This window comes from Echinops telfairi, unplaced genomic scaffold (assembly GCF_000313985.2).
Source record: "Echinops telfairi isolate 266 unplaced genomic scaffold, ASM31398v2 ScPeMD7_7427;HRSCAF=8465, whole genome shotgun sequence".
In the NCBI taxonomy this organism is placed as follows: Eukaryota; Metazoa; Chordata; class Mammalia; order Afrosoricida; family Tenrecidae; genus Echinops; species Echinops telfairi.
In genome coordinates this window covers 16,475,528-16,485,189 of record NW_022111327.1, presented here as the reverse complement: position 1 = coordinate 16,485,189, position 9,662 = coordinate 16,475,528, and the positions used below count along the sequence as shown (strand labels likewise).

General features: G+C 36.9%; 1 pseudogene; it reads left to right on the top strand.

Annotated features, from left to right (window-relative positions):
* The window catches only part of LOC101645969, a 61,757-nt pseudogene extending 52,323 nt beyond the window's left edge, over window positions 1-9,434 (top strand).
* Window positions 9,435-9,662: the final 228 nt, after the last annotated feature.

The following is a 9,662-nucleotide window of genomic DNA, read 5'->3' as shown; positions in this document are numbered from 1 at the left end:
GAAAATGTTTTGAGAAACGATGTACAAATGCGCTTTACACAATTGATGTGTGTATGGATTGGGATAACAGTTGTATGAGCCCCTAATAAAATATTTAAAAATTAATTAATTAATTAAAAAAAAAGAAAAAAATGTTTTTTCTTCCTCTGTCAATATTATCATGTGATTCTTATACTTTTTCTTCTCAATGTGGTGTATAATATTGATACATTTTTGGATGTTAAATCATTCCTGCATCCCTGGGATGAATCCCACCTGATCAGGGTGGATGATAGATGTTATATACTTTGTATTCTATTGGCCAGTAATTTGTTAAGGATTTTTTGCATCTATGTTCATTAAATATATCGGTCTGTAGCTCTCTATACCTGTGGAATCCTTGCCCTGTTTGGGTATCAAAGTTATACTGGCTTCGTAGACTGAGTTACAACACATTCTTATTACCATTACTATATGAAAAAAAAAAACTAAAAAAACTAAAAACTAAAAGCCAAAAGACGCTCCCTTTGGATGGGCATGCAGCTTCAGGAGTCCTTGCTAAATGTTACATTGTTGTTTTTGTTATTGTTCAGTGCATTAAATGTGTTTCTTCTCATAGTTATCCTATGTAAAACAGAAAAAAAATTTTAAGTTTGCCTGGTCCTACATCATCTTCATTATTGTTTTTATGCTTGAGTCAATTGTTTCAGCCACTGTGTCAACCTGCCTCCCTTTCATTGACCCTCTACTTTACCAAGAAGTCCTGGTGGTGTAGTGCTTATGCACGGGTCTGTGATCAACATTGACATGCTTCAGTGTTTGTTTGGTTCCGGTTTCTACTTTACCAAGCATGATGTCCAAGTATGATTGATCCTTCCTAATAAATTTGTACAAATTATGTGAGACAAAGTCTCATCATCCTTGATTCTAACTTGGCTCCTTCCAAAACAAATTTGTTTCTTCTTCTAGAAGTTCATGGTCCATTCAAAAATTATCATTAACACCATTATTCAAATGCATCCATTTTTGGTCATCCAGAGTCAGTGTACACTTCTATCATGTCTATGAGTTCAACAAAAATATCAAGGCTTGGGCTGGTATCACCCTAGCACCCATGGTGATATTTTTGCTTTTTAAAACTTTAAAGATATTTTTTTGCTGCAGCAGCATATTTCCCCAATGTGATAGGTCCTTTGATTTTATTGTATGACTATTGCTTCCATGATGGTGGATTCAAGTAAGTAAAATCCTTGACAAATTCAACCGTTTCTGTATTCATAGAAATTTTTTTTATTGGCCCAGTTGTGAAGGATTTTATTTTCATTAGGTTGAGGTATGATTCATATGTCAAGCTTCAATATTGGAATTCAGTAATAAATATTTCAAATCTTCTTCACCTTCAACAAGAAAGTTTATGTGATCTGCCAATCTCAGGAGGTTAATGAATTCTCCAATTCTGATATTGTATTCTTCAAATAGTCCAGTTTCTTTGATGTCTGATACCTGATCCCACTGATATGATTTTTAGTTCTTTGATGTCTCCTAACTGGTCCCTTCTGCACCTCGTGGTCAGACAGGCTGGTGCGCTTCTTCCATGTGGGCTTTGATGCTTCTCAGCTAGATGGCCGCTTGTTTACCTTCAAGCCTTTAAGACCCCAGACGCTATATATTTTGATAGCTGGGCACCAACAGCTTTCTTTGCCACATTTGATCATGCACTCTCTTTGTCTTCAGTGATCATATCAGGAAGGTGGGCAACCACTGATATGATTTTTATTTCTTTGATGTCTGATAACTGATCCCTTCTACACCTCGTGGTCAGACAGGCTGGTGTGCTTCTTCTATGTGGAAGAAAATCATATCATTGTAAATGTGGGTGAGTGCAAAGTGGAAACGCAAAGCCCATCAGTAGGCAACTGGATTACCCCCTTACTGAAGGGTTGTGGGGAGGAGATGAGCCAGTCAGTGTGCAGGGTAGCAACGATGAAACATATAACTTTCCTCTAGTTCTTAAATGCTTCCTCCCCGCCACTGTCATGATCCCAATTCTACCTTACAAAGCTGGCTAGACCAGAGGATGTACATTGGTACAGATAGCAACTGGAAACACAGTGAATCCAGGACAGACAACTCCTTCAAGACCAGTGGTGAGAGTGGCAATACCTGGAGGGTGGAGGGAATGTGGGGTAGAAAGGGGGAACCGATTACAAGAATCTACGTATAGCCTCCCTGGGGGATGGACAGCAGAGAAGAGGGTAGGGGGAGACGTTGGACAGTGTAATATATGACAAAGTAATAATAATTTATGAATTATGAAGGGTTCTTGAGGGAGGGGAAGTAGGGAGAGTGGGGGGGAATGAAGATCCGATATTAAGGGCTTAAGTAGAAAGCAAATGTTTTGAGAATGATGATGGCAACAAATGTACATATGTGCTTGACACAATGGATGGATGGATGGATTGTGATGAGAATTTTACTAGCCCCCAATAAAATGATGAAAAAAATTTTAACCTAAAAAAAAACCAGTCCATTTTCTCAAGTTAATTGTGAAGTATACAGATTGAATAAGTAGAGTGAAAACATATAATTCTGATGAAAACCTTTCTTGATTCAAATCCATGTAGTGTCCCCTCGTTCTGTTTGAAACACTGCCTCTTGATCTCTGCCCAGGTTCCGTAGGAGTAGAGCTACGTGTTCTGGAATTCTCATTCTTCATAATGTCAATCAGAGTTTATGAACACACAGTCAAATTCCTTTATATGGTCAATACAAGCAAATAGCTTTCTGATGTTCTCAACTTTCAGCCATGATCCATCTGACTTCACGCTGATATGCCTCTTTTCAGAATCTGAATCTGACCTCCACTTCTGGCAGCTTCCTGTCAATGCTGCAAATGCTCCTGAATTACCCTCAGCAAAAGTTGACTTGTATGTGATATTAATCATATTATTTGATAACTTATGAAATCTGTTAGTTCAATTTTCTTTACAAGGAGCACATATATAAATCTCTTTCAGTCCTTTAGCCAGATTGCTGTATTCCAAATTTCTTTGCATATATGATTGATATTAGCTTTATATCACTTTGTTGAAAATTTTCTATTGGTATTCCATCAATTCCTGTACCAATGTTTTCAATGCAGCTTGGACGCTTTACTTCAATATTATCACTTCTTGAAATGATTAGATATCAAGCAGTTCTTTTTTGCACAGCAATTATATTGTACTTCCATCTTCTTTTGGTGCATCTTGCATCATTTAATATCTTTCCCATGAACTCCTTCAATATTTCAACTAGAAGATTAAAATATGTTTCTGTTCTTTCGCCTTGACAAATACTGAGCATGTTCTACCCTTAAAGGTTTATCCAATTCCATGTCTTTGCACATTTCATTATAACACTCTACTTTCTCTTCTTGTTCTGCCCTTTGAAAATTTCTTGTGAGCTTCTTAATGGAACTTCTTCCTTTCATTTCAGCTTCTCTACATTCTAGAGCACTTTTCAGAATCTTTCCTGACATTCGATTGGGTCTTTCCTTTCTTTCCTTCTTTCTTGTCATTTTAATGACATACTCGTTTCTTCGTGTATGGTGTACCTTAACCCAGTGTTGCGGAGTCAACCGTGACTTAGGACAACTCTACAGGAAAGACTGGAACTGTCGCATGGGGTTTCAAGACAGTACTACCTATGGACACAGACTGCCACATCTTTCCTTTGCTGGTTGGTTTGAATGGTCAACCTTTTGCCTGGCTACCACCAGGGCCTCTTACAGGATACCTAAGCAATCTAATTGAATGAGGTTGAAATTACATGACTCATGTACTCTTATGACCAGAGTGCTTGGATCATTTTTCCTTGTTAATTAATCTCATTTTTCAGAAAAGTAGTACTTTTTACCTGAAGGACACACCAATGAAATTTGAGAGGACTGTCTTTCACAATGTCATCTGTGTTTTTTCAGATGGTCACCACATACCATAAGAAATTCAAATGAATTCCTATTCACTGTGATTCCTTGAGGTTCAAGGTACTTTATGCACAATATACACCAATCTGTGGCAGATCTTTTCATTATATTTCATTATTTGAGTTCCTGAGAACTGATGACTCCGTGTACTGAAACCCTATCAAGAATTATATTTTTGATGAAACATCCAGATTCCCCTCAAGGGAACCTATATCTATCATTTCCTATGATAAAAAGAAAACAAAATATTCTACACTGCTACTTGGGCATGATGAATGCCTAAACTACACCAAAGCAGTTTTTAGGTCCCTCAACCATCATAATAGCCACAGTTTACTTTGTCTATTCTAGTCTCCGTGGCTCTGGATAATCAAACTTTCAGAAGAAGGTCTCATTGTCTAATTGAAACTTCAGTGATTACATTTTTAAACAAAAAAGTTTTGTTTTGAAATCTGTACACCACAATTGGGCCCTACGAAAAATGGCAAAGCTCAGCATTAATCTATCAATGTATTTGTTAACGTTGTAAAATAAAATTTAAATATTTGAATAGCTTTAGATTAACAGAGAACTTGTTATGATAGTACAGGTTGTTCTCATAAGCCACACATTCAGTTTTACCTATTATTAGCATCTCAGACCAATGTTATATATTGTCACATGCTGATAAATTATTATTAATTAAAGGTAATACAGTACTCATATGTCCTTAGTTTTTGCCTAATGCTCTTTTACCGTTCAGGAAGCCCATTCAGTATACCACATTACATTAGCTCCTTAGGCTCCTCTCATCTGTTGATTTCACAGACTGTCCTTTTTGATGACCTTGACAATTTTGAGGAGCACTAGGTAAGATATTTTGTAGACTCTCCCTTTATGTTTTCATCATTAGACTGAGATTAATACGTTTGGAATGGAAAATATTCTCATGACAATATATGAAGGGTGCATACTACCAATGTGAGTTAACCCATGAATGTATCTCTATAGAGAGAGACATATATATTACAAAGAATATTCTACTTATTTATTTACACATGATACAAATATACCAATGTATATACTCAACTCATTATTATCAAGTCAGTTTCAACTCATAGCATTATAGTAGAACATAAATAGAGAAAAGTTATACATAATTCTTAGCCATAACTAAACACCTTGAGAAAAAAGAATCATTGGACATGGGGGTTCAAGGCTATAGTCTTGGAGAACACTAAGGTCAGTTGGCATTGCTCAGTCCACATAAACAATACTGGCGTTAATCACCTGGTTCAAATAGTGTTTGTCAAGTTTCTCCACTGCAAAGTTATTATTTTTTCTCTCTTTCACACTGCAGTTTTTAGAAGGAAATCACACTTAGCCAATGGAGAGTTATGTTTCCTTATTGCAAGCCAGGGTCTGGTATAAATTATAAGGAATTTTATTCTGCGTAAAGAGATTTTTCTGTTACAAAAGGAAAAATGCTGTATGCTATCTCTACTGTCAAAAAAAAAAAGGATTTATATGCCAAAGCAAACACTCTTTGAAGGTTTCCAGGTTGTGAGGAAAAGGAAGGGCAAATCATTAACTAGATGATAGACACATATTAACTTGGGTGAAAGAAAAGGCAATATACAATAGGGAGGAGGGTCAATATAAAATGATCAAAGCATGGAGGACAATGAGAGGAGCTCAGTTTAAGAGTTAAAGAGAGCAAAGTTAAATACTGTTAAATACAAATTTCTGTAAGTATAGTGATAATCTACCAGTGACTAAGTAGATTTTAACAAAAAAAAATTTAACTAAATTTTAACAACGTTGAAAAGGCATATGACTATAGCCATTAATATGTACAGCTTTAATGTACAGCTATTTCTACATATGTATTTACATGATATGATATTTACATTAATATACTCAACTGGCATCAAGTCAATTCCAGTTCATAGTAATATGGTAAAACATGAACAATAGAAATTTGTAAAAATGTCTTAGCCATAGCCAACACATCGAGGGAAAGATTCATTAGATCTAAGAAGTCAGGACTATAGTCTTGGAGTTGTTGAAAGTCAATTGGCATAAGATAGTCCTTGTAGACTTTGTTAAGTAGTGACTGGGGTACTTCTAGCTCCTGAGTGCTCATATGAGGTGCAATTATTGGTCTCTCCAAATATGAGACAAAGGAGAGTACATAAAGTCAAAGATGGAAATAAATATTTAATTAAATGTACTAATGGGTCATTTGAGCCCCAACCTCCATAAACCTGAGACCAGAAGAACTAGATGATGCCCAGCGACCACTGTTGTCATATCGGGGTGGTTTATGTGTCTCTGTGACACTTGTAGCTATGATACCATTATTTCAATGCTAAACAAGTTTCAGTGGAGTGTCCAGAATAAGAACAGACTAGGTAGAAGGACTAAGTGGTCTACTCCTGAGGATTTAGCCATTGAAAACTTTTTGAATAGCAACAAAACGGAACATTATATGATATATTGTCAGAATATGAACAACACAGGATGAAAGGTACTCAAAATGTAACTGGAGAAGTGCTGCCTCCAAAATAGATCCAATCTTAGTAACATAGATGGAGGCACACTTCAGGGACCTTCCCTTGAGCTCAGTGCATGATAATTTGCTAGTCTACGCTATAGCTATTTCTGATCCTTGAGCTAAATAAAGCAGACTTATTTTGGGCCTTGCTTGACCTCTAACTTTTAGTATTACTGGGTTGCTGGCTTATTTAACTCCAAATGTGGCATCTTTCAGGTAACAACAAAACCCAAGGAAGCAACTTACTCTGTTGTTTCTTGGGTCCTCAGGTTCCTAACCAATCTGTCTTCTCCTCTCCTACTGTCAGCATTTTCTCAAATTTATTTTTTATCTGGCTTCTGCAAATTTTAGGTATATGAGTATTTCATTGGAATGGTAGGGAGAAGTGTGTCTATGTATTACTGGAATTTACTACAGATTTGTTTTTAAATGACTTGAAACTAAGGGACTAATGAAAAGTAATGCTATAATTTTTCATGCCATGTCCAGTTATACAAATTATATCTATTTTTCATAGATATCCATTAAATAACTTGGATGACAAATAATTCTATTTTCACATAAATACATTAGTTCAAGAAATTATTTATCATTCTAAAGAGTCAAGGATTTTGAAACCTGCTCATGGAACACCATTGAAGTGAACAGAATTGTACAACTATTTTGTATAGCATCAAAGACTTAGAAAAGAAAAAACCTGCCGCTTTATCTGTTTGATAAACTTTCTAGTCATGTGATATATGAGGCCTCCAAGATGGGGATTGCTAACTAGAAAATTTATTGTTCAGAAGGTAGTGTAATTTATTTCTAAGAGAAGACATTGTGGTATAAGTACCTAAATTCACATAGGCAAGATTACTATTCTGGTGTGGCTGACCCTAAAGCTACTATATATTCCCCTATACAATTTCTATGTTTCATTCAGGATTTACACTCCATCATACATTTCTAAGAAGCAAAAAAGAATCCAATGAAAATATGACTATTAAAATTGTGCTACCCAGTGTTCAATATAAAGAACCAAATAGCAGTATGTATGTCCAATAACTTAATAATGAGTTATTTTTCCTTGAAAATTGAATAAATCTATTTATAGGTAGGAGTTAACATGTGTTAATAAAAAGATTTCACTGTTATGTAGTACATTTTGTTGCCCATGGAAGATATTGCGATATTTATCATTCAAAGCTTTGCCCAACAACTAAATAAACTTAAATTTGCCCTTAATCACTCTCCCATGCAAATATTCTGAAACGTGTAGTATTTCGTAATAGAAAATTATATGTGTAGATGTGTGTATATCTATATAATCTATATCTATATCTATGAGTAGTCTTCATTGAGTTCGTGGCGCTCACTGGCTGCTCTGAAAATCCATCTTTACTTTGTTCCCGGGTCAGCTTGCCACAACCACATGCCTCCTCAGATGCCTGGGACTCCTGCAGCTCTCTTGCCAGAGTCCCTGAATTCGCGCTCTCTGTGTAATATGCTGCATTGAATCACCCGTGTGCCCCACTACGTCAGATCATCACCAAGGACTTAAAGGAGAAGAATGAGGTTGTGGAAGAGGTGGAAAATGGAAGAGATGACCCGCTAATGGGAAAGTGAGGAACAGTAGGCTGGCAATGAGGCAGATGAAGAGGAAAAAGGCAGGGAGGAAGAAGAGGAGGAGGAGGAAAGTGATGGTGAAGAAGAAGACAGAGATAAAGATGAGGAGTCTGAGGCAGCCACAGGCAAACAGGTGGCTAATGAGGATGAGGATGATGATGTTGATACCAAGAAAAGAAGACCAACGAGAATGACTGGAAACAGCAGGAAAAGTTCAACTTCCAAACGAAACAAAAGGCCACCGTGATCTATTTACCCTTCACTTCCCATCTTAGAATCTAAACATGGTCACCTTCCCATAGAGCAGCGGTTCTCAATCTGTAGGTTGCGACCCATTTGGGGGTCGAATGACCCCCCTTTCACAAGGGTCGCTCAGTTCATAATAGTAGCAAAATTACAGTTATGAAGTAGCAACGAAAATAATTTTATGGTTGAGGAACTGTATTAAACGGTCGTGGCATTAGGAAGGTTGAGAATCACTGTCAAAGAGTCCTGCCCTGCCCCCTTCCTCAGGCTGAGCAATCTCAGAGGACACGCCCTCAAAACCACTCCTCCAACAACACACCATGAATTTACCACAGGAGAGGCAAAACGAACCAGAAGTTCCAAGAACCTGTTTTTTATTTGTTTGTTTTTTCTTAAATGTACTTTTAAAAGGAAAATTTGGCTATTCTCACCAACTACAAGGAGGCAGAGCAATACCTTGATGCTGCAGTGTGGAAACTGCAAGCAAGGTGCCCCAGCCAAGGCTGCTATCTCCCTTGGGCCTACAGTTTGTCACAAGATGCTAAGAACACTTTTGAAGAAACATGCCTACACTGTTTCCAGTTGCTGGTGCTGGCTAACTCTCGAGTGTGCCTCAAGCCAAAACACAAACTAAAACCCAAACTAGAGAAACTTCTGAATTGAGAAGCAAAAAGTTATACAGTTTTAAAGAGGCAAAAATTGTGGAAAAGTGCAAAGGCCCCCAAAGTATATTGCTGGTTACTTGTAAAACATGCAAGGAACAGTTAGGTGTCAAGGTGAAAACAAAAGCTTTCTCTCCTTGCTGAAGAGTGCTCTTAGCACTCCTACACTAGGCCCAGCTCTGAAGATCGCACAGATGAAGGCTCTGCATTCTGCACTCCACTCTCATGACATGTCTGGTTCCAAGGGCAAGAGCCCTGCCTTTACATTCAGAAACCTTCATCTGGACAATCAACATCTACTTTCTCTTCCTCAGCAAGTATGAGAAAAACTAAGAAACACTTTTCTCAACTAAAAATGTTATTTAGTCAGCAAGAATCTCAAAAGATTCAAATGATGGACTTTAGAAATCTCTTCTCAGTAAAGGGTAGATTTTGAAAATAAGAAATATCTGTAATTTCAGAAACTAAACCAATCAGAAACCAATATTTTTGTTTTTAAAGGTACATGAATATGAGGTCCAAGGGCAGACTTTCCTTGACATTCAACAGAGTTTTGGGGGAACTACCTTGGAATGAATAACTGAAGTCTGCATACCTCTAAAGGTTATTGTCAGTACCACAAAACACATGAAAGAACTTTAGAAGTAGTACAGATCTATATGGG